Source organism: Taudactylus pleione, unplaced genomic scaffold (genome assembly GCF_031769625.1).
Source record: "Taudactylus pleione unplaced genomic scaffold, aTauple2 ptg000122l, whole genome shotgun sequence".
NCBI classification, from domain to species: domain Eukaryota; kingdom Metazoa; phylum Chordata; class Amphibia; order Anura; family Myobatrachidae; genus Taudactylus; species Taudactylus pleione.
The window spans coordinates 9,130,721-9,156,861 of NW_028284524.1; the positions used below are offsets into that span (position 1 = coordinate 9,130,721).

The 26,141-nt window shown below is 45.8% G+C and overlaps 1 protein-coding gene across 1 annotated transcript in view; it reads left to right on the top strand.

The window, feature by feature from the left end:
- Positions 1 to 26,141, top strand: part of ASIC4 (acid sensing ion channel subunit family member 4) — a 505,378-nt gene that overhangs the window by 321,960 nt on the left and 157,277 nt on the right. The window lies entirely within an intron of this gene.

Here is a 26,141-nt window from a genome sequence, read left to right on the forward strand (position 1 = left end):
GAGTGTATCCACAAACCCTATGGAGGACTTCTAGAAGCTTCCACTCACCTACGGAAGTAAAGGCGCTTCCGCTCAGCAATCCCTTTTTGATTACCTTTCAACTGCTAGGGGGCAGCAAAGTACCCTTTGTGTTCCAGTTGATTTCGTCCACCCTCCCACCAGCTCACAATCACAATTTAACCAAAATTATGCGGTTCAATTATAGTGTTCAAATAAGCCTGATTACTGAACACTATAATCACGCTGGGGGCCGAACCCTAACAAAAATAACAACCCATACACCTGCTTTGTGTAAAGTGAACGGTAAGCTGCTACCGAGTCACTAGGCCAACTCCTGCACCTAGCACTTAAGGGTCCTACGATACCCTTAACATTTAGGTCCCATGTTACACCCTAAACAAATACTCACTGATATATTAGCAACAATTGATAATGTAAACTCAATGGCTTTGTTTATACACGTGGCAGCACAACCGGAAAATCCGTATGCTCTATTGTGCAACTAGTAGCATACATAATGATGCGACTACCACACAACCGTATGACATACCCTTAGCTGCGTACGCAAAAGTGTGTCCCTATTGCATGCAAAAATGCGACTTAGCTGCGTGCGCAATACTGCGACACCCCTTTTAAACGCAAAATACTATCAACAAAGCAAAACAAACTTCTTCCTCTCTTGTCCCTGGATTCTAGTCAGCGTCTCTTGGTCACACGATAACGGGTAGCGATCTCTCAGCATCGAATGGTTGCAGGTAAGACTGCTTGTGGCCACTATCCACCCTTTGCTGAGATATAGATATCCGTGTATATATCGTGTGATTAGGCACGTGACTTCACTATGAGCCCCCAACTAAGGATACTGGCTATATACCTTCCTACGTATACCTTCTAAAACCTGCCTATAACTATATATGATTTACGCTATTTGCGTACGCAGTCATACAGTAAAATAAAGACCTTAGACCTTGAACATGTGTTTCCAAAGCACAAAGTATTATTCAACCAAAGTACAGATAATACATGCTGTGATCTAAGTACAATTCAGCGCAAAGAAATTATACAGACCCAAGATACAGTCATACATACGCAAGCGCTCTGGGACCAGATTCCGGCATCCGCAAGAGACCTCCGGCAATCAGCAATCAGCAGAATAGACTAGAAACCCAGGGTCAGAGCACACATATTTATACCCCCCAGAAATAAGCTGAACAAAAGAGAGGTCTTTTTGCGATTCCATTGGCTCTCCTTCACGGTGCGTTTGTTACAAGGCACTTAACAGGTTGATTCAAATGGCCACAGTCCAGCCTCCAATAGCTGGTTGCCTTCGTTTTCCCACCTCATGCAAATCTAGACTGTTGGTTTTACAAAGTACATTGTGGTTCTTTATGTCTTTACGGTCCATAAGTTGCGAACGCATGTTGCGATCTTCACACTGATGATACCAGAAAGCTGTGGATAAAGTGCAGATCAGTATAATACCAAACACGGTTTATTTATCATGTATTAAACCTTAGATACCAAATAGTCTTTATTTCACAGCATTTGTAATAAATGAATAAAACTTGGATCTTTTACTTTATAGCTATGGAACCTTTTGTGTAAGTGTGCATTATGTAACTATTAGGCATATGAGAAAAGACGCTAGTTAGGTTTATCTGATTTGGGGCAGATGTGCACGCATGCAGCTAATAAACAGCGTTCGCATGCAGGATATTGTGCATTCGCTACTGTGCGTCATGTTAGCAGCGCAACTGTGCGTAATGTGCAGTGTTTATGCATGAGATTCTATTTATGATGGATTTAACATATATATATATATAAATGCAAGCAGAGACGGTGGCACTCACAGGTCTTCCACCGTCTCTGCTTTTATCTATTACGGAGGACATTAACCCCCGGGGAGGGCACCCAGGCGAGGTATATAGCTGGTTTACACGGAGTGACGGTCAGTTCTGCTTGTATATATATATACATATATATATATATATACAGACACATATCTCATTCCTTACTAACAGTTTCAAACTGCAATGCAAATGTGTTATGGGCAGTGAGCTTCACTTCTCAAACAAGGTGGAGACCCCCAGCTGTGAAGCTAGGGCCATTCTGTCTGGGAGTGAGACTAAAACCTGTTTAGGATTCAGACAAATTCAATTGTGTAGTTCAATGTCTGGGTTATATTACAATTGCCACAACTATACTTGTCTATATACAGGGATTCCCAATTTGTATGTAAAACACTCACAGTATTCTGGTGTATTGTCTATTCTATTTACTTTTCTCAGGAGGCTGTTTTTCTAGTTGTTTTGGTATTTCTCTATGCAAGGTTGCCCCCAGAATGGGCCTGTCATGGCTTCTAAAAAGATTATCAAAAACATTTCTATCTGTACTTAGCTTGTGAGTTGTAACTTAAAATGGCGCTGGTCGCAAAATGGCATCTTGCAGATTCTTGTTTCTAAAATGGAGTCTAGCTGCCATTCGCAAGATGGCGTTGCGCACGCTAATTTTTTACGCTGATTCCGTCTCAGCCACTACTCCAGCTTCGACAATGTGAAAGACACTGAGTACCTGAAAAAAACGGCCAACTTCTGCCTGGTTTTTTGCCATCCAGGCAAAACCAGCAGGTGTGAAATAGACCATAGTGAATGCCCATGGTATAGTCTGTAATATGCCAGTGGATGTGTTCTCTATTATTTTGTAATATGCTTTCTAGTAGGTGTTCCCTGGTTCTCTTGTTATATGTGTCAGCTCCATATAATATTTCACTTATAATGGGAAGGGGCTTTTTTTTCTCATCATTGTTTCATTATTTTATCTGTCTTTTATATGTATTTTTAGTGCTGACCTCTTTTTGTGGGATTGTTAATGATATTATTGGTCTTCCTTTAGCATTGCTGTCTAACCTCTCATTGGGGCCAACAACATCTAATAACATTAATGATAAATATCTTTGATTCAGGTTTTCTAAACTTAGAAAACAGAGATTCTGTTTCTTTTTTGTGGAATATACAAGCTCTGCTGACCCCTTCAATCTCTCTTCTTCCCGCAGGGCTGCAGAAGGTGCGTGTGCCCAAAATAACACTGGCTTGAATTAAGGAGCAGGATAATGAGGGGCATTTTACAAAGATAAGCTTTCCTCCTAGGCTTTGATCTTTGATTGCCAATTTCCATTTTTAAATAACTGTGACCGAGTCTAGACACATGGTCTTCCTTCCTTCTCCCGGGCACCTTGCACATCACTAGCTATGTCCTTCTTGAATTCCTATGTATTTTAGCTGACAGGTTATGCTGTGGCTGCTTATTTGTTAATCTGTAGCTGCTTTCTAATACAGATGCTCTTTGTTCTACACACGCAAAATGTGTCATGCCTGGGCTGGCAATAAAATTAGGTGAATCTAGACAATTACCTAGGGCTCCAATGGATAGGGGAGCACCTAAAACACTGGATGGTTACATAATATCACTATTCCATTGTTTTTAATGCCCTCTCTGTGGCCCTACATAGAGCACCTGCATCTGTTGTAAAGGAGAGGTATCCAGCAGTTTCTTACATGTGAAGATAATCGATGCCAGTGTTACACTGGGAGAGTGGCGCTTGACTATGATATCATAGCCAAGAGATAAAGGCCCAGTTTTAGGAGCCTAGGTTTCCACATCTACCTCCTGCCTGTTTAGGGGTGAGTGCGCAACGCCTCAGGGCTTGCATCGATCCTACCTAGGCATTGCAAGTACCCCTTTCCCAAAGTGCAAAAGCTGTATTATACTTTCTCAGTTTTCTTGGACAATTTGACCAATTCTATATTGCTGCATCCAGTTTGTGGCAGGTTACAGAGGTGCCATGCTGGAGACTGGTGCTGTCCAAGAGCACAACAACCACAGTAATAGGGTGTTCAGCTCTGACAGGACACTCAGCTGAAGGGTATATATGTGTATATTAGGGGTGAGCGGGTTCGGATTTCTGAAATCCGAACCCCCCCGAGCCCCCCCGATCCGAGGCCGATCCGAGTCAGGCTCGACTTTTCCCGCCTGACTCGGATCTGAAATCGAGGCAAAACGTCATCATCCCGCCTTCCGGGTCTCGCGGGTTTTGGATCCTATATAAGGTACCCGCGTCGGCGCCATTTTCTCACTCGGCTGTGGACAGTGAAGAGGGAGGGTGGGAGTTAGGGCTGGCTGGGCTGTGTAGTGTAGTGTAGTGCAGAGTAGTGTTGTGCTGTGCTGTGCTGCGCTGTGCTGCTGTTGTCCACTACTTCAAAGTCCATAGGGGCTGGCTGTGTTGTGTTGTGCTGCTGTTGTTAATAGGGGCTGTGTCCACTACGTCAAAGTCCATAGGGGCTGGCTGGACTGTGTTGTGCAGTCAGTTCTCCATAGGGGCTGTGTCCACTCCAAAGTCCTGTTCAGTGTCCCAGTCCTAAAGGGGTGCTGTAGTGTTATCCAGGGGGTGCTCTGTCCATCAGGGGTGCTCCCCCCAAGTGCTAAAAAAATAATATTTTTTCTGTGTTTGTGAATTGTGTGCGCAGTAGCCGCACGTGCATCAACAAAGTAGTGCCAAGCGTGCGCCTGTGTCATAAGTAAAGCGCCGGCTGGCTTGACCGTTAAAGGGTGCTGTAACCCCCAAAGTACACTCCAGTCCAAACCAAAAAAAAAAATATTTTCTGTGTTTGTGAATTGTGTGCGCAGTAGCCGCACGTGCATCAACAAAGTAGTGCCAAGCGTGCGCCTGTGTCATAAGTAAAGGGCCGGCTGGCTTGACCGTTAAAGGGTGCTGTAACCCCCAAAGTACACTCCAAACCAAATAACAAAATATTTTTTCTGTGTTTGTGAATTGTGTGCGCAGTAGCCGCACGTGCATCAACAAAGTAGTGCCAAGCGTGCGCCTGTGTCATAAGTAAAGGGCCGGCTGGCTTGACCGTTAAAGGGTGCTGTAACCCCCAAAGTACACTCTAAACCAAATAACAAAATATTTTCTGTGTTTGTGAATTGTGTGCGCAGTAGCCGCACGTGCATCAACAAAGTAGTGCCAAGCGTGCGCCTGTGTCATAAGTAAAGGGCCGGCTGGCTTGACCGTTAAAGGGTGCTGTAACCCCCAAAGTACACTCCAGGCCAAACCAAATAAAAAAATATTTTCTGTGTTTGTGAATTGTGTGCGCAGTAGCCGCAGGTGCATCAACAAAGTAGTGCCAAGCGTGCGCCTGTGTCATAAGTAAAGGGCCGGCTGGCTTGACCGTTAAAGGGTGCTGTAACCCCCAAAGTACACTCCAAACCAAATAACAAAATATTTTTTCTGTGTTTGTGAATTGTGTGCGCAGTAGCCGCACGTGCATCAACAAAGTAGTGCCAAGCGTGCGCCTGTGTCATAAGTAAAGGGCCGGCTGGCTTGACCGTTAAAGGGTGCTGTAACCCCCAAAGTACACTCCAAACCAAATAACAAAATATTTTTTCTGTGTTTGTGAATTGTGTGCGCAGTAGCCGCACGTGCATCAACAAAGTAGTGCCAAGCGTGCGCCTGTGTCATAAGTAAAGGGCCGGCTGGCTTGACCGTTAAAGGGTGCTGTAACCCCCAAAGTACACTCTAAACCAAATAACAAAATATTTTCTGTGTTTGTGAATTGTGTGCGCAGTAGCCGCACGTGCATCAACAAAGTAGTGCCAAGCGTGCGCCTGTGTCATAAGTAAAGGGCCGGCTGGCTTGACCGTTAAAGGGTGCTGTAACCCCCAAAGTACACTCCAGGCCAAACCAAATAAAAAAATATTTTCTGTGTTTGTGAATTGTGTGCGCAGTAGCCGCAGGTGCATCAACAAAGTAGTGCCAAGCGTGCGCCTGTGTCATAAGTAAAGGGCCGGCTGGCTTGACCGTTAAAGGGTGCTGTAACCCCCAAAGTACACTCCAAACCAAATAACAAAATATTTTTTCTGTGTTTGTGAATTGTGTGCGCAGTAGCCGCACGTGCATCAACAAAGTAGTGCCAAGCGTGCGCCTGTGTCATAAGTAAAGGGCCGGCTGGCTTGACCGTTAAAGGGTGCTGTAACCCCCAAAGTACACTCCAAACCAAATAAAAAAATATTTTCTGTGTTTGTGAATTGTGTGCGCAGTAGCCGCACGTGCATCAACAAAGTAGTGCCAAGCGTGCGCCTGTGTCATAAGTAAAGGGCCGGCTGGCTTGACCGTTAAAGGGTGCTGTAACCCCCAAAGTACACTCCAGTCCAAACCAAAAAAAAAATTATTTTCTGTGTTTGTGAATTATGTGCGCAGTAGCCGCACGTGCATCAACAAAGGAGCAGCGCCAAGCGTGCGCCTGTGTCCCATAAGTAAAGAGCCGGCTGGCTCATTTCTTAAAGGGTGGTGTAACCCACAAAGTTCACTACTCTCCAGCAAAAATAAAAAAATATTTTCTGTGTTTGTGTGCGCTTTAGCCGCACGTATATATCAATATAACATAAATGGAGGACCAAACTTTCTCCGATAAAAATAAAATAGGGAAAGATCAAGAACCACTTCCTCCTAGTGCTGTTGCTGCTGCTGGGAGTTGTTCATCATCCCAGAGAGGAAGTAGGAACACCACCACTTTTACTAAACAATTGACCCTCCAACAGTCCCTAGCGATGAGGATGAAGTACGACAGCAGTCATCCTGAAGCAAAACGTATAACTGAGGCCTTGACTGCTATGTTGGTGTTAGACGTGGGTCTGGTATCCGCCATTAGTGCAGTGGGATTTAGACAATTGATGGAGGTAGTGTGTCCCCGGTTCCAAATCCCGTCTAGATTCCACCTGCATCCTCAAAGCAGCAGCGACAAGCGTGCGTCTGTCTGTTAAAGGGTGGTATAACCCTCAAAGTGCGCTCCACAAACAATAAAAGCATTCTTATTTTTTTTTCTGTCTTTGTGAAATGTGTGGGCTGTAGCCGCACCTGCATCCTTAAAGCAGCAGCGACAAGCGTGCGTCTGTCTGTTAAAGGGTGGTGTAACCCTCAAAGTGCGCTCCACAAACAATAAAAATATTCTTTTTTTTTCTGTCTTTGTGAAATGTGTGGGCTGTAGCCGCACCTGCATCCTTAAAGCAGCAGCGACAAGCGTGCGTCTGTCTGTTAAAGGATTACATCGGTGACAGCATCCAAGTAGGCATGTCAGACAGTCCGTACCTGTACTGGCAGGAAAAAGAAGCAATTTGGAGGTCCCTGTACAAACTGGCTCTATTTTACCTGAGTTGCCCCCCCTCCAGTGTGTACTCCGAAAGAGTGTTTAGTGCAGCCGGGAACCTTGTCAGCAAAAGGCGTAGGAGGTTGCTTCCACAAAATGTGGAGAAGATGATGTTCATAAAATGAATTATCAACTCTTCCAGGGAGACCAGCCTCCAGAACGTACAGAGGGACCTGTGGTTGTGGATTCCAGCGGGGACGAATTAATACTCTGTGAGGATGAGGATGTACGCAACACTGAAGAGGGTGAGGAATCGGAGGATGAGGATGACATCTTGCCTCCGTAGAGCCAGTTTGTGCAGGGACAGATTAATTGCCAGCTTGTTTTGTGGGGGCCCAAACAAACCAATCATTTCAGCCACAGTCGTGTGGCAGACCCTGGCGCTGAAATGTTTGGTTTGTTAAAGTGTGCATGTCCTGTTTATACAACATAAGGGTGGGTGGGAGGACAATTCCATCTTGCACCTCTTTTTTTCTTTGCATTATGTACTGTTTGGGGCCTAGTTTTTCAAACTGCCATCCTGTCTGCCACTGCAGTGTCACTTCTAGATGGGCCACGTGTTTGTGCCGCCCACTCGTGTCGCTTAGCATAGTCATCCAGCTACCTCGGTGCAACCTTTTGGACATAAAAACACTATTGTGAGGTGTGAGGTGTTCAGAATAGACTGGAAATGAGTGGAAATTAAGGTTATTGAGGTTAATAATAGCATAGGAGCAGAAAAACACACAAATTCTGTGATTTTAGCTGTTTTTATGCTTTTTTAAAAAAAAAATACAGATCCAAAACACAAAACCCAGAACCCAAAACACGGAAGCGTGGTTTTGGCAAAACCAATCCAGATCCAAAACACGAAGAAAGATCCAGATCCAAAACCAAAACACAAAACACGAAAAGTGGCCGGTGCACACCCCTAGTGTATATATGAGTTTTTCTTTCCATTGGGCAGTACATAGGGATGCTTGCTATTTTGCTATAAGGGGCACAAATTAGTTCCAATAGTATTTTAATTACTGATGCATTTTCCAATAACTACATATTCACAAACCAAATAATATTGAAAAATGATTGCCGTACACTGTGTATGGAGATTTCTTGTAAGCTGTGGGCCAGGGCCATAACTAGGGTAGTGCGACCTGTGCCATGCACAGGTCACCGCAGGGCAGGGAGCGCTGTTTGGTGTCAATTTTCAGTTTATCATCATTCTCACATGTAGCTTCCTCTTATTTTATCCCCAGCATCTCCTGGCGGGCCCAATCTCTTCCCTGGCTCTTCACCATGAGGCCATGGCCCTTTTTCGGGTGTGTTATCTCCCTATTTAAAAAATAGATTGGACGCCAAAGCTCTTTCTGGCACAGGGCACCAAAAAGTCTAGTTACGGCTCTGTGTGGGGCTACAATAACTCTCTGGTGGCCACATCTGACTTGCACGCTGTCAGTTCATATCCCTGCATTCTGTCCAGTCCCATTCGTTATCTGGTGCTACGAAACCGTGTCACATGACAGAGGCGTTCTAAAGCCTAGTATTTAGGCGCCTATTTTTGAAAAGGGTGAAATTCCCATATGCAGGTACATTTCTTTTCTTTTACCAGCGATAGAGCTTATTTTTGTTTTGCACTATATACTAAAGGCATTACCACTATAGGTAACCCTGTTTTGGCTCATGTTCATGCAGGACTTCACCTGCAAGTTACAGATGGACGAAATGCGTTGAGGCTGTTACCGTACTCCTGTTCTGGGACCTGTATGGCTTGCTGCTGTTCCCTGTGGCTCAGATAAGCTCATTATGTCCTGATAATTATCTGTGCATATTTTTTATGTATGCTTAATTTATATCTTTGTTTAATAAATCACTTTTTTTAAGCATATTGCACTGTATGTATTTGTTTATTATTTACCATTTCTGGGGAAACCAGGGGAACTGGGAGTTTGTTTCCGGGATTGTTCACAGTCACAAGCGTTATTAGCCTAAGGATAGTTTCTGGGCTTTATACATGGTACAGGATCTGTCATAGTCCATTTATTAAAGTATCAACTTAGTTGGCACATTCAAAAAGACAAATTACTGATCTAAAGATTTGTGCTCCATAGGAAGGTATGTAATACCTAACCTGTTAGGAACAGAAACTAGGGGTATAGTTAGCCCCTTCCACATTTGTGGAGTATAAAATGGATTGTTATGGAACAATTGGGAGGGGAACAAAAAAATCTAAAAAAAAAAAAACTAATTAAAAATAGGCTGAGAGGAATAAAATAATTGCAGACTTTTTATAATATGCAGAAAGTCACACAGCACTGACCTCTACCTGACGTACAGTGTGATAAGTTCTCAGGAAGAATAAACTCAGCAGAAAGGGGAATGCGGTGCCGAAAACTGTCAGGAAAGTATTGATAAGCTCATTGTAGGGGGGCCAAGGGGTTAATGAAAATTGGAGGCGAGCTGACAGATAGACATGGATAGGTTAAGGGCACCTGTCAGCCTGGAGGTTGTTATATACACACTAGAGTCGTGTCTACAGCAGTCAGCATCTGACCTCCCCCCTAAGCTTTCACCCGGCTTCTCCGGCTGTTCCTATCAAGATCCATGATATTGTGGAGGGGACTTGGCTCATTGTGTGTTCATCAGCCTTGAGCATTGACTCAGTCTGAGTAGAACATGACAGATGGACTCTTGGCCTGCAAGCGAGTCTCACTCTATACCAATATTGATGGAAGTGAATGTCAATTCCTTCTGGAAGAATGTGATTTCTGGAACAAGGACACAGATGGCGGTGCAGCCGTGGAATTAAGCATGGAGATGCCTTTATGTGTCATGTTACTGTTGTTTATCTGGTTAATTAAACCGTTAATAAGGGTAACAATTAAATAAAAACAATCTAATTTAAAACTTAGCAAGGACTTTCAGTCTTTGTGTGGAAAAGTCAAGTTACTTAAACCTTTGAAAAAGCATTGTTATTAAAAATACATCCCTTGTATGACTTGAAGATAAACCAGTTCTTATTATCCCTGCGAGGTTCGGCAGGTGTGGGCTCTGAAGAAGGGCGGGCAGAACACAGTAATGGTGCATACACATGGTCAGATTTTCTTTCAGATTTGAACGATAACGATTTTAAAAATCGTTCAATCGGTCATATCTGACAGAAAATCTGACATGTGCGCCTACAGCGATGAGCAATGCGCGTTCCTGTTTGTAAGATAACGATATCTGACATCTGATGTGTTGCAGTCAGATTTGGACGATTTTCATTCATTTTAATACTTTAAAAAAAATCGTTCGTCGTTCATGAAATCGTTGGTTAAATTGTTCGTTGTTCGTCATTCGTCTGACAGATCTGACGTGTGTATGCACCATAAGCCTGGAAAGGATGGCAAGATGGTACAGCGCTACCAACGGGCCAAACGTGTGCTGAAAAATATTTTTTCTTCCAACATGAGTGCTGTTCCACATTTATTATTTATTTATTACCAGTTATTTATCTAGCACACATGTATTCAGCAACGCTTTATAGAGAATATTTGGCAATTCACATCAGTCCCTGTCTCAGTGGAGCTTCCAATTTATATTCCCTACCCAGGGCCGCAACTACGGGGGACTGGAGGTGCACGAGTCCTCCAGCCCGGTGCCGCAGGGAGGCTCCAAGCCGGACGCCCGCTGAGATTTTATTACCAGCGGGCGCCTGGCCCCTTCCCTGCAGCACCGCGGTAGCCAGAGGCTGGAGTTCTCTCCTGAACTCCAGCTTCCGGCTCTCCCCACGGGCACTATGGGAGAGACGTCATGACGTCTCTCCCATAGCTCCGAGGAGCAGCCGGGCGGACCGGACGGCAGCGGACGCAGAAGCGGGGTTTAAGGTAAGTTTATTTTTGTGTGTGTGTGTGTAAGAAGCAGCACTACAGGACCATTACTATGGGGGCATTACCGTATGGGTACTACAGGGGCATCACTATATGGGCACTACTACAGGGGCATTACCTCAGGGGCATTAGTATAGGTGCACTGCTGAATGGGACATTACTATAGGGGCACTGCTGCAGAGGGCATTACTATGGGGGAATTACCAGGGGGGCGCCAAATTACTGTTTTGTTTTGTTTTAGTTTCGGCCTCCTGCCCGCTCGCATAGCTGTGGGTGACCACCCACAGCTTAAGCGAGCGGCCAGGCGATGGTCGCGACCATCGGGGCTTGCGACGAGATCCTTGTGGTAGGGTCTCGTTCCCGCAAGCCCCAGTGAGCTTCCGGCTCTAAATAGAGCCGGAAGCTCACCACTGACATCACTGGTGATGTCAGTGGTGCCTCCCACAAACAGCAGGCGTTCGTTCGGGAACGCCTCCGTTTGTGTAGCCACCCCCCCTGCCCGCCTCCAAAACAGGGAGAGCTGTCAATCAAAATCGACAGCCGCCCAGTTTTGGTGCGAGACCCGTAGCGATGGAGCTCCCGTCACTGGCCGGCAGGGGCGGATTGGGAAATGAAAGTGGCCCTGGAAAAATGTGTCAAAGAGGCCCAGTGTGCGCGCGCCATAGGCGCGCGCCCAAAAAAGTGGGTGTGGCCTCGTGGAAATGGGTGTGGCCTAATGTGAAAAGCCATGCCCACAAGCCACTCCTTCTGTTTCAGTCATGCTGGGGGCATGCCCACTGCTCCAGGAGCTGATGGGCTTGTCCACAGTCCTTCTCTCCAGTGAATAACCACAGCAAGCATGTGAATGAGCATATTCTTACCTATATTGTTTCTCTGCAACAGAGAACCTCTGAACAAATTGATCCTCCCTGGACAGGCAGTGTCTTGAGTTGGTATTTACTATTCATGCACGAGATCCCATGGTCTGGAAGTCGCCTGTATGTGTCGCAATAAAACCAATGTCATTATCATGCAACAGAGGTACAACCAGATAATAAATGTGGGTTTCCCATATCAAACAAATTTATATTAATAAAATATATTTGCTAATTTGGTACCATTTGCATCAGTAATATGATTTAATTAGAATTGTTGTCTTACTGATGACTACTGTCCCCCAGTTGTTTCTTCTAATAGTACCAGCGGTCCTACCATCCTCTACCATGTATCACACAGGACACACACTATAATGCATCACTATATACAATATATGACAGGAGGCCCCTCTACATACACCATGTACAATGTCTGAGATGGGACAGGACAAAACAAAGCTGGGAAGAGGTTCTGCAGCAGCTGAGACTCAAGGTCTCCCCCCATTCCCCGGTTATACCTTTCGGAAAAGAAAGACGCTAATGGGCTGGAGATAAAGAGGCTGAAGGGCAGGAGAGTATGACACTGAGGGGCAGGAGAGTGTGACACTGAGGGGCAGGAGAGTGTGACACTGAGGGGCAGTAGAGTGTGACACTGAGGGCAGGAGAGTGTGACACTGAGGGGCAGGAGAGTGTGACACTGAGGGGCAGGAGAGTGTGACACTGAGGGGCAGGAGAGTATGACACTGAGGGGCAGGAGAGTGTGACACTGAGGGCAGGAGAGTGTGACACTGAGGGGCAGGAGAGTGTGACACTGAGGGGCAGGAGAGTGTGACACTGAGGGGCAGGAGAGTGTGACACTGAGGGCAGGAGAGTGTGACACTGAGGGGCAGGAGAGTGTGACACTGAGGGGCAGGAGAGTGTGACACTGAGGGGCAGGAGAGTATGACACTGAGGGGCAGGAGAGTGTGACACTGAGGGGCAGGAGAGTGTGACACTGAGGGGCAGGAGAGAAAGAGGTTGAGGGGCAGGAAAGAGAGAGACACCGAGGGGCAGGAGCATAAGATGCTGAGGGGCAGGAGAGAGAGAGGCTGAGGGGCAGGAGAGAGAGAGAGACTGAGGGCCAGGAGAGAGAGAGAGACTGAGGGCCAGGAGAGAGAGAGAGAGGGTGAGGGGCAGGAGAGAGAGAGGCTGAGGGGCAGGAGAGAGAGAGAGAGACTGAGGGCCAGGAGAGAGAGAGAGGCTGAGGGCCAGGAGAGAGAGAGAGACTGAGGGCCAGGAGAGAGAGAGAGACTGAGGGCCAGGAGAGAGAGAGAGGCTGAGGGCCAGGAGAGAGAGAGAGACTGAGGGCCAGGAGAGAGAGAGAGAGAGAGAGAGACTGAGGGCCAGGAGAGAGAGAGACTGAGGGCCAGGAGAGAGAGAGAGACTGAGGGCCAGGAGAGAGAGAGACTGAGGGGCGGGAGGGGGAGACCCAGGGGCAGGAGAGAGAGACCCAGGGGCAGGAGAGAGACACTGAAGGGACAGACACAGGGAAATCCAAAAGATTGTGTCACCCCATCGAGGTTCTGCAGCAGCTGAGCCCCGCCACCCCCCCTTCCCCCGGAAGAGGTTCTGCAGCAGCTGAGCCCTCTCCCCCCGGTTGTAGCTTTCGCTGAACAGTTTCTCAGCGCCGTTTGTACCTGGAAGTGCAGCGGTCGGGGCGCCATGCTGCGGATGTGCGGCAAGATGAGGAGCCCCGCGGAGGTCACTGGCCGTAGGGCGTGACTACGGAGAGCAGCTGCTGCAGCAGCAGTAGCGTCCGGCCCAGTTAATGCCACACGTGACCACACAATCACCACCCCGGCCGCCAGGCAGCATCCAATGGAAGCATACGGCAGGACGGGGGAAGGAGACTCCCAGGCAGCCACCCCAGCCCAGTTCTGCCTGACTCCCTCAAGCAGCCAGCCCCGATTATCAACTCTCCACTCTGCCCCCTCCTTAGGCTGTGAAGTTAAAGATTAACTTCACAGCCTGGGGAGGGGGCAGAGCGGAGAGGAGACAATCGGGCTGGCTTCCTAAGCGGCCCCGTTACTTACCCACCTGCTGCCGCCAGCCGCGGATCCGCTGCTCTCTTTTCTGGGTGCTGGCAGAGTAGGAGATAGCTCCTTTCTCAACAGTAAAAGAAGCCCCTTCTCGCGAGAAGAGGCGGGCTGCGGGCAGCAGAACTCAGCTGGGCTGCCTGTCATGCTAAAGCAGAGTGACAGCCAGATGACGCAATTCGGGGGGGGCGGGGCCACAATTGACAAGCGGCCCCACACACCAATCGGCCCACCGGGATTCTTCCCGATAAAAGTAATGGCCAATCCGCCCCTGCTGGCCGGGTCTCGCGCATGCGCAGTGGGGTACCATCGACCCGCTTGCGAGCACTGTGCGCTCGCGAGTGGGTCTGAATCAGACCCATTGAGCCATCAAAAATCAAAGGTTTCATTATCTCAGTCATGCCAAAAAAATTCTGTATTTCGGAATATTCCGTATTATTTGGATATGGGAGACTCAACCTGTACTAACAAATATTTGCAAAATATTGTATTATCAACAATTAATGTATCACTTCACTTTCTTACTAAACTATAATTCAGGTGCTCATTACACAATGCCATATTCAGACATGATTCAATCAGACAGCAGTGCATGTTACACCAAAGAATTTTCTTTGCTCTTAGTAAGTAATGTCTAACAAACCATCATGACTTGTTATCAGATTTTCATATTGAAGAACTGAGATTAGTAAATACAAGGCTTACATATCTGCTACATTTTCTTCTGCAGCTAGGTCTAGTGGCTTCCATTGGCATTCAGCTTTGGTCACTGCATGAACTGAGCTGATCATAGAGAGCATTGGGCCTGATTCAGACCCGCTCGCAAGCGCTATGCGCTTGCAAGCAGGTCGATGGTGGCCCAGTGCGCACGCGCAAGCCCCGGAGCGAGCGCAAAAAGCACTCGCTCCGGCACTCACATCCAAAAGGGGCAGCTGTCGATGTTGATTGACAGCTGCCCCGTTTGGAAGGCGGGGCGGAGGGGTGGCTGAGCAAACGGAGGCGTTCCTGCGGGAACGCCTCCATTTGTGGGCGGCCCTACTGACATCACTAGTGATGTCGGTAGGTGGACTTCCTGCTCTAATAGTGCAGGAAGTCCACTGGGGCTTGCGGCAACGAGACCCTACCGAAAGGGTCTCGTCGCAAGCCCGATGGTCTTGACCATCGCGACCATCATCATGGCCGCTGGCATAAGCTGTGCGAGCGGCCAAGAGGCCGCAACAAAAAAAAAACCACACGCCCTGATTCAGAGCGAGCGCTCGCTTTTTGCGAGCGGCTCTGAATCAGGCCCATTGACCATACAGAAATTTTGCTTTATGCACTTGCTAGACTTGTGCAATGCTTGTAATGTTTAAATAGCATTAAATGTCACTGGGTACAGTGATCAAAGTAGTGATGGGAGGCTTTTATTAAACTGGTTGTGATGAGTAAGGGGTGTCACGACTTTAAAAATAGGGGTTTCGACTGTTAACTCATCTCTCTCAAACCGTGTTTAGGATTCCTTGTATTGTATTGTGTTGTGTTAACAATGTTTGCATGTACTTTTAGTCCATTGTACAATTTTTAAGTGCTGCCAAGTGGGGTTGCTTACACTTATGCTATTCTCAGAGACAAGGAAAGGGGAAGTGGGGGAATATAAATTGAGCACCGGATGTAGAGGTAGTATAGATGATATAGAAAAGTATATCAATCCACAATATTCAGAATTGAATTCTAATCAGAATATCACAAATGGCAGGCGTGGAGGTGCTCCCCTGAGAGTGTATGCAAATATGGGAGAATGGTGTAGGAGAGAGAAAGAGACACTCTCTTTTTTGGGGGGCACTCACTTATAAATATTCATAGAAATAAAATATAACTTTTATTAAAGTATACATAAAAAAAATGACAGTGGCCACAGTTCACACATCAGGTGCAGACCTTAATGTGAGGTATCTATCAACACAAAACATGAAACTAGACAAAACAGACTAGAACAACAAAAAAAACTGTTTAAAGGAAAAGGTAATATCATACGTAAGAAAGCTAGTGACATATCATAGGGTATTGCCAGAAGAAAAATGGGGGTGTTGTCACCATTTAACTTACTGGCTATATCAACATTATGGTATTTATAGTCAGCAATATACAAAAATCCGGGTACAGTGTCCGGGAAACTCACGCTGACGTCATGAACAGCGCCACAAGCGACGGAAGTTGACGCCAGCTACCTGGAGCATCCAGTACTCAGTGTTTATGTATACCATCACCATAGCAACAGACCGGAGAAAATTTGTAAATACAAAATTACAAACCGTAAAGCCTCTGTTACAGAATGCAGAAAACCTGCCATAAACAAATCAAATCATGCATAGAATACTCTACAAATAGTCTCACAGAAAACTATATATATATATATATATATATATATACACACACACACACTACTATAACCGGGATCGGTACTAAATACCGCCGGACCTATGTCGGTTCAAATTCCAACGCCGGAAGACCGGCAGCAGTGAAGATCCCGACAGCTCCAAAGGTAAGTGTTTACTAACCCTACTGCCCTCCCTAACCCTCCTTTAGGGGTGCCTAACCTCCCTCCCTATTGCCTAACCCCCATCTAAGTGCCCCCACGTCTAACACCCCCCTTCCCTTAGCCTGAAGTTAACCGTCCCGGGGGGGTGCCTAACCCTATGTCCCCCCGGGAGCCTTAAAGCCTAACCCCCCCCCCCCCCCGCGCAGTTGTCTGCGCCCGGCTTACCTTCGTTCTGTATGCCGGGCATCGAGCTCCCGGCTTAGGTCTAATAACAGGCGTTGGGATTTCGACACCTGTCATTAGTACCTTTTCCCGGCATTGACAGTTGGGAATCCGGCGGTCGGCATTTCGACCGTCGGCTTCCTGACTGCATCCCCTATAACCAACCATCCTGAATATTTACATACTTATGCTGGGTATGCACAAGTGACCCAGCGACCGTCCTGCTGACCGAGTGGCTGATTTGGTGAGCTACAGTATGCACACTTACCAATGGGCCACTTAATATGTCTGGCCAGGCATCACAACTGGACGGGCGTTTAAGTTTGTCTGTGGTTCCTGAGACCAGCAGGCAGATGTACCAATATATCTGCACGATATATCAGTATCAGTTGTGCTGCAGGGTGGATCTTACATGTTTGTGACCAATGTCGTTCACACGATGTACTCCCAGTATTAGATGTATACATGGGCGTATCTATAATGGGTGCAGGGTGTGCGATGCACACGGCCCCTGAGTCCAAGCGGGCCCACACCTCACACCTTGCACCCATTTATTCAATACTTGCCTCTCCGGAGACCCGTGTCGGCGATAGCAACGATGTGCAAATCACAGGCAATATGGGGCCGCAGCCATTTTCTCAGCATTTTGCGTGTGTGCAGTAGGGAACATGCCTGCTACACCCCAGGCCATAACTAGGGTGGTGCGGCCAGTGCCACTACACAGAGCGCAACAGCCCTGAGGGCAGAACACCGGTCTCCCACCACAATCTCTCCGCCGGATGCCCAATGCTTACTAACAGTGCGATGCGCAGCGCCCAGCTCTACACTGACTAAAAGGACAGCAGCTGGCAGCTTCCCCCCTACATGTCACTCTGCCTCCCGACAACCGTCTAGTCTACTGAGACTGAAGAGACGCTATGACGTCGCTCCTCCCAGGCACCCACAGTTCCTAGGGTGAGGAGCTGTTGGGTGGGTCAGGTACACTCCGTAGTAGGCGACAAAGTGTTGGTGTCCAACTGCAGTACCTGCCAGTCCGGTCCAGTCAAGAGTGAGTGACAGCGGAGGTTTACAGCAGCAGTTAGTTGACTCTGGCATAGCGCTCAGTGCGCTGCCGGCCCCTCCTCTCTTAATATGTCCCTGGATGTATAGCCAGGCTTATCTGTTAAGCACTCATAAAGAATGCTATACAATTTAATGTTTCTGCCTCCCAAGACCATATTTGTTTCCTTATTCTGCCTCCCCTTCATCATGTCAGCTTTGGCCATACGCATACATAGGGCAGAATTCAGTTAGCCCTGTTAAATGAACAGGTGCTAGTTGATCACCGGCCCATATTCAAATAGCCTAGTTTATTGGGTATTTCCGGCAGGTAATTGAAATTCCCCCATAGGTGTGATGAGTAAATATGAACGTACTGATCGGATGGATCTCCATTAGTGCAGACGGTCAACATCTACTATACAGAAGAGTACTCACCCACCCGCATCGACCCTCCATCCTCCATCCTGCATCCGCACTAAACTATTACGGGCAATAATGCTGGCAGTCTTCCTTGAGTAGGCCACTACTAATATATTAAACCCACGCCTACATGGTCTTTCCAAAAATCTGGGCCTGTTTATAATAAAATATATGACTGATATATGTCTTTTTAATTTATTAAAATATTATTTGGTATAATATATTGTAATAATATTTAATCCAGTAATATAATGGATCATGTAGATATTTTAGATTGTTGATGTTAAAGCAAAATCCGCTTTACTTGTTATTCACATCTGTATTGTCTAATACAAAATCAATTGTTACCTTTGCAAGCATTATATTGCTACACAAGTTTGATTCTGTAGCACACATTTTTATAGCCGTGCTGATTCGCTTTTTCTTACAGCCGTGGCAGCCGGTTTACTACTTTATGCTAATTCAAGAATCCGCCTTTGTATACAACGTGTGGAAGCCTATGTCGCTCTCTGTTCTTATGTCTGCAGACGCAGCTGTCATCATAGTGTTGGGAGTTATACCATTCCCGTGCTGGTTGCAGAGGAATCTGCCTAAAACAGACAACCTATCTGTATCCGCACACTATGATTGAGCAAGGAAGTCGGTTTACACTCCCACGACACCCCGATGACCAGTGGCGGGCTGGGCCAGGGGGCAGGGTGTGAGTAAGGGGAAGTAAGCGTCCTTATGTTAGGCTGTGATCGCAATGCGAATGCAATCATTTGTATATCACCGCTGATATTAGCAACTGCGTTGCATATGTATTAGCAGAATAGTGATCCTTGCTGAACCAGGCCCAGAATCGTCTATTTCACGGAAAGTGTGGATGAATTAGATCTCCATTCGTGTGCGCATACTGTACCTGATTTGACACATTTCTTTCATTGGCACATGAACAGTAAGCAGAAATCTGCAAGATATGGGCACATTGCACATGCTATTCTTGGTCAAAATTATTTTGTAATGCAAAGTGGATTCTATGACAATCACTTTGCAATAAAACAAAAAGGTTTTTGTGCTAAAATATTACTTACAATAATTTATTTTGTGGCACAAAATCTATTTTGTAGCATCCAAAGATTGTTTATTTATTTTTTTTAAGCACATATTCTATTTTTTATAGCAAAATATGGATTTTAGGCATCTAGAATAATTTTTGTGATACATGATGGTACTGTCTGTGTGTGTTACTTGGTATATCATGTACGGGTTGGGTATTTGTCTATGGACGAGATTTATATCATTACAAAAATGCAGTAAAACTGCTATTTTCTGATGTCTACCTCTAAATGTATGGATCCCCATAAGTGTTAAAAAGGTCAGCAGCAGATATATATGTTATCTGCCTTGGCACTGCAGTCTGCGTAAGGGTGTATTCATCATCACTTAATTTCTACAAAAGCAGGTGAAAATTAATACAGGTTGAGTCTCCCATATCCAGAATGCTTGTGACCAGGGTTATTTTGGATATCGGAATATTCCGTATTTTAGAATAATTGCATACCATAATAAAATATCTTGGGAATGGGACCCAAATATAAACACAAAAAGCATTTATGTATTATATACACCTTATGCACACAGCATTCAGGTCATTTTATTATAATATTTTCAATAATTTTGTGGCTCAAACAAAGTTTGTGCACAGAAATGAAATTAATTTATGTTTCATATACACCTTATACACAGAGCCTGAATGTGATTTAATACAATGTTTTTAATAATTTTGTGCCTTAAACAAAGCTTGTGTACATTGAACCATCAAAAATCAAATGTTTCATTATCTCAGTCATGCTAAAAAAATTTCAGTTTTTCGGAATATTCCGTATTTCGGAATATTTGGATATGGGAGACTCAACCTGTAATGTCTATCTGCTGATATGACATGTCACAATGTAAAGTAAGCTTATTTTAACCTAAATGTTACATGAAAATAATGATAGACAGATAGATAGATATTTGTGGTGAAATGCGGGTAGGATGTTATTTATAACCTCAACAGACTGATCATGTGAGTGCAATAGACCTATCAGCTATCAACTGTATCAGACAGATAGAATAGATAGATAGATAGATAGATAGATAGATAGATAGATAGATAGATAGATAGATAGATAGATAGATAGATAGATAGATACTGTAGATAGCAGTGGTGAAATGCAGGTAGGATGTGTTTATAACTTTAAAAAGCTGATCATGTGACTTGAAATAGAACTGTTAGTTATCATCTGTATTTGTTAATATGTCTACTGAACTTGTAATGCAAGCTCTTATTTTAACCTAGTTGCATGCAGGAAGTGACTTTTTACATTTTAAGTTTTACTGCATTTTTTGTAATGATATTTTATAATGACTTGTTACATCATAACCAGCCTTTGTGATGTAATTCAGCTTTGGTAGAAAAATTACCATTTTCAGGGCCACATGGGCCTGGAGTCGAAAATGTTCAAAGATCTATGCTGAGACACGGAGGAGCTGTAACCTGTGGGTGCACTATTAGCCAGACTATCTCCCTAAATACATAAAAATAGAAAAAATGCTGAGAAAACTTGAAAAACTATTTAAATACTTATAATTTAAGGCTGACTGTGTGACCAGCTAGGCAGCTGGTCATCATCATGCAGATGATAGGCCTATTTTTATGTGGAAGCCTGGTGTTGTAGCTCCACCCTCCCCATTGTTAATCTGGCCCTGCATATACTGGTTGGGTATCTGGCTATACAGTATAGGTGCTGGCACTGACTGGGTGTGTAGCTGAGAGTATGATGTATTGGTTGGGTATCTGACTGTGAATGCTGGCACTGACTGTGTCTATAGCTAAAAGTATAATATACTGGATGAGTATCTGACTATTTTGGTGTTGGCAGTGAGTGTGTGTATAGCTGAGTATCATATACTGGTTGGGTATCTGGCTATGTGAGTGCTGGCAGTGAGTGTGTGTATAGCTGATTGTATCATATAATGGTTGGGTATCTGGCTATGTGAGTGCTGGCAGTGACTGGGTGTGTAGCTGAGAGTATGATGTATTGGTTGGGTATCTGTCTGTGAATGCTGGCACTGACTGTGTGTATAGCTAAAAGTATAATATACTGGATGAGTATCTGGCAATTTGAGTGCTGGCAGTGAGTGTGTGTATAGCTGATTGTATCATATAATGGTTGGGTATCTAGCTAAGTGGGTGGAAGCAGTGAGTGTGTATATAGCTGAGTGTCTCATATACTGGTTGGGTGTCTGGCTATGTGGGTGCTGGCAGTCAGTGTGTGTATAGCTAAGTGTATCATATTGGTTGGGTATCTGGCTATGTGGGAGCTGGCAGTGAGCGTGTGTAGAGCTGAGTGTATCATATTGGTTGGGTATCTGGCTATGTGGGAGCTGGCAGTGAGCGTGTGTAGAGCTGAGTGTATCATATTGGTTTGGTATGTGGTTGCTGGCAGTGGCTGTGTATTGTAGAGAGTATGCTTTACTGTTGCTGAGTGTATGTTGTTAGGTTTGGTACCTGGCTGTGTGTGTGCTGTTCCTGGCTGTGTGTATTGCTGGGCATATGCTATACTGGTTGTATATCTGTGTGTGTGCTGACATTGGCTATGTGTGTACGCAGCAGGAAAAGCTGATAAAGTGCTGCAGTGGTTCAGTGGATTAATCCTCAGAGTTTAATCGGCCGGGACAAGGAAGCTTATCTCTCAGCTCCAAACACAGCCTCAGGGAATGCTGCAGCTGAGACCGTATACACGCAGGTGAACACACATATAATCATATAAAGACACAGATATGAGACTTTATTCAGATGTAGACACATAAATATTTTATACACAAACATAGAATCTGTTAACACCAGCTTCTCAGAGACAAAAAAACACATGGTTCATTACAAAAGCAGGATAATGTTAACACTAGCCAGGTGTCTTTGCACAATGTGAAATTTCATGCTGGTTTAAGAAGAAAATTTGGACTTTGTGGAGACTTAGGGCCTGATTCAGACCCACTCGCGAGCGGCTGTCCGCTCGCAAGTGGGTCGATGGTGTGCACTGCGCATGCGCACGACGGAGGGAGCTCCGTCGTGCGCATGCACGAGACGCGACAAGCGAAGGACTTTCCTTCGCTCGTTGTGTCTGATCAAAGGGGGCGTGCTGTCGATGTTGATTGACAGCACGCCCCCTTTGGTGGGCGTGCTGGGGGCGTGCCTCCCAGACGGGGGCGTTCCCAAGGGAACGCCTACCGTCAGAAGCCGGCCCCACTGACATCACTAGTGATGTCAGTGGGAGTGATTTTGGCTCTGATAGAGCCAAAATCACTCCGGGCCTTGCAGTTGAGAAACTCAACTGCAGGCTTCGGCTCGCAGTGGCGATGGTCAAGACCATCGCGACCATCATCCTGCACGTTCGTATATTCTGTGGGTGGTGACCCACAGCTATACGAGCGTCCAGGAGGACGCTCCATAATTATGGAGGTGGGCCCTGATTCAGAGCGAGCGCTCTGGTCAGAGCGTCCGGCTCTGAATCAGGGCCTTAGGGCCTGATTCAGAGACCGACGCTAATGCAATCGCAGCTTCGTTTTTCTACTCAACTCAGCTGCGAAAATATGCTAATGTGATCACTAGAGCATAAAGACGCCCACTGCTGTCTACTTACCTGCCTGCGACGACGCATACTTGCGTAAATATTGGTGACATCGTTACACATCGAGAGGCTATCTTGCCCTTGCGGTCTGACCAGCTGGAGACTCGGCAACTCTCGTCGCACGCAGAGGGCTCTCATGCTGTGTATGCAATCGCAGTGGCTAATTTATGCATGCCCATAAAATGGTGATCTAATGTACAGACACGCCTGCATTTTTCTGACAACCCGTCTGTTACCACCCCCAAACGCAGTCCACCTGTCACTCACTTTACGATGGATTCCTATGTGCATCTGTAATCGCAATGCGAACGCTGCACACGCACAGTGAAGCTTAATTGCATGCACGATGGCAAACTACCGCTCGATCTGCGTACGTAATCGCCATTGCGTTCATCTCTGAATCAGACCCTAAGTTACTTAACTACTAATATTAATAAGCAACATCACTAATTAGGGCATAAGAGTTTAATATTGTAACATTTTGACCCCCACTGTGCTCATTTCTGCTTTAAATCTCCTGGGTGAGAAAAACAACTTTATATACTCGTATGGTTTACCATGGGCTCTGTTTAGAAAGATTTTTCTGAACATAATGGTAACTAACATTAATTTTTGTTGCAACAATTTTGGACTTATACAAAAATAAATACTTTTGTTCTGGTGGCTTCCGATGTGCTGCCATATCCTGGTCCCATGGCAAACTTCTAAAAAGCCCTCGGTAGGGTTTTTCTCCAATTGTGGACATTGTTTGTGTATAGTCCATGTGCAGACAAGAGAGCCCATACACTGGGCATGTGTGAGCCGATAAGGTCGTGCACGCCCAATAAAAACTTTCATCAGCTGGGCTGTACAGCTTTTGCCCAGGATCATGGACATGTAAGCGCAACATAGTGCCATCCTGAGATGGCCTTTTGCTTTCATCTAAAACTGCAGTAAGTTAGCAGGTGGCTTTCCTCATACTATTGTATGGGAAATTACATTATCCAAACTTGGGCGACCGCAGAAGAAATCTAAGACTTCTCTGCAGTAATCCACTCCATGAATAGCTATGAGGCTATGGAGAGCCCTTTTTTTTAAAGCTAACGATTGAAAAAGGACTTTTTCCTCACTTAGGAATAGAGCCCATGTAATACCCCATTGGGAAGGATACAGATGGTGTGGTGTGGGTGTAAGCTGGAGGCAATTCCTACCTTGGGATGTTTGTGATCAGCAGTGCACTGCTCAGATTCCCAATGGTCAGGAATCTGTGCATGTGCCGGACCCGTATTGCGCATTTGCAGTACAGGACTGCACGCAGTCTGTCATGTATTCTCGAAATGGAGGCGTGTTGCTGCCGTTGGGGGGGGGAGTGGAGAGGCCAGGGTACAGAGATTTCCTGGCCTCTTTTACACATCTACTGAGCCGGCTGGCGTGATGCCATGGGTTACTTAGCCGGCCGATGGACACGCAGATGATCCAATGCTGTGTCCAAGAATGCAGCTTGGATCAGTAATGCATGCAGGAGGCATGACGCAGCTGCGATAGAATATCCGTCCACAGCTGAATCACCTCCTTAGTCCACGTTCGGCAGAAAGGCAAGGTTTCCCCAACCAGTCACAGACAATGGGAGACAAACCTTATGCAAAAGCTATCTACATTTATTTCTAGTAACCCAAAATTACTGGAATGGTTCACTGCTATAAAATATGGATTTTGTTAAAAAAAAAAATAAACACACAATAAATCACAATAACAAAAGCTATTACCCCTTTTAAATTAGCAACATTCTTTACACATTAGTAGAATGTCCCAATATCCTAATACAGATGACATATAATTGATAACATGGGTTACAGTTAATTATTTATGCATACGGTGGGGCCCTTAAATTGTATTTACAACTAAAGGTCAAATGGCAATGTTGCAGAGTCGATATATAAACTATGAGCAGTGTCTCTATATCACCCATAGAAGTTGTGTGTAACAATTGGTTCCTCTCACCAAATCTGAGGACCTAAATCAGGATGCGACTTCCCCTTCACAGGGTAGGCACCTCTGGCTTTAGTCTCTTTCCAAAATTGCAACTGCAGGGTATCTTGGACAGGTAAGTGCAACATAGCGCCATCCTGAGATGGCATTATGTTCTCATGTGAAACTGCAATAAGCCAACAGGTCGCTTCCCCATACTTGTGTATGGGAAGTGACATTATCCTAATGCTGGCCATACACTCTGCAATTATCGGGACGATCCGCCCGATATCGGCGGATCGCCGCGATAATTGCAGCGTGTATGCGGGCGACCGAGGGTTAAATATTGCTCGGTCGGGCATGCTGGATTGTCCAGCATGCCTGTCCGATGCGATATTTACCCGGGAAACTGTCGGCCGCATCGGGCAGTGTATGCCCAGCGCGGCCGACAGACAGACATTTCCTGTGTTCCTTCCTACGGAAGGAACAGGGAAATGTCTCCTCCCCCGGGGGCGGAGCGCGGATGTCGGGCTGATACACTGTGAGATTTCTCTCACAGTGTATGCCGCGGACATATGCGGCTAGCAGCCGGCCAGATAAAATGTCTGTCGGTCTGACAGACATTTTATCTGGCAGTGTATGCCCAGCATAACTCGGGATACCGCAGCAGAGTTCTAAGGCTTCTCTGCAGTAACCTACTCTGTGAATCGTCTGAGGCTGACATTGGGCCTGTTTTAGGGGGGAATCCAATTGCGGGCAGGATATGTAAAAAACCCTGCAGCGCTGGGTTTTGCTATTCAATTAGGGGACTGAAAATGGGATGCTGTGGTCTCTAGAAATCACCGTGTCTTTTTCTCGCACCTCCAGAGCAAATCTGATTTCTCCTAAAATTTAAAATTTTAGGAAAAATCAGCTGGACTTGCTCTGGGACCTTTTCGCCCCCCCCCCCCCTGAGGACTAATTAAGCAATTGGAAGTTTCCAATTAGGTTAACTAGTCCTTAATTACTCAACTTGCGAACGGTGTCCTCTGCATCCAGCGTTGGGAGCTGGGTCTTCTGCAGCAGGGTGAATATGTGAGTGTTTGTAAGTGTGTATGAGTGAGTGAGTGTGTGTATGAGTGTGTGTGAGTGACAAGTAGGAGAGGAGGCCACCGGGAGCCAGGAGACCATCTGAGACCTTCCAGGACAGGTGAGTATATTTTTTTTAATTTTCTTCTGAAAACCCCACGACCACTTTTGTTTTATTGGATACTGCGGGTATCGGGAGCGTGCATACCCGCGGTAATCCAAAATTGGACGCGGGAGGTGCAAGGCTTTTTACCTCGCTAAACCTCTTGCCCAATTGAATCGCCCCCTTAG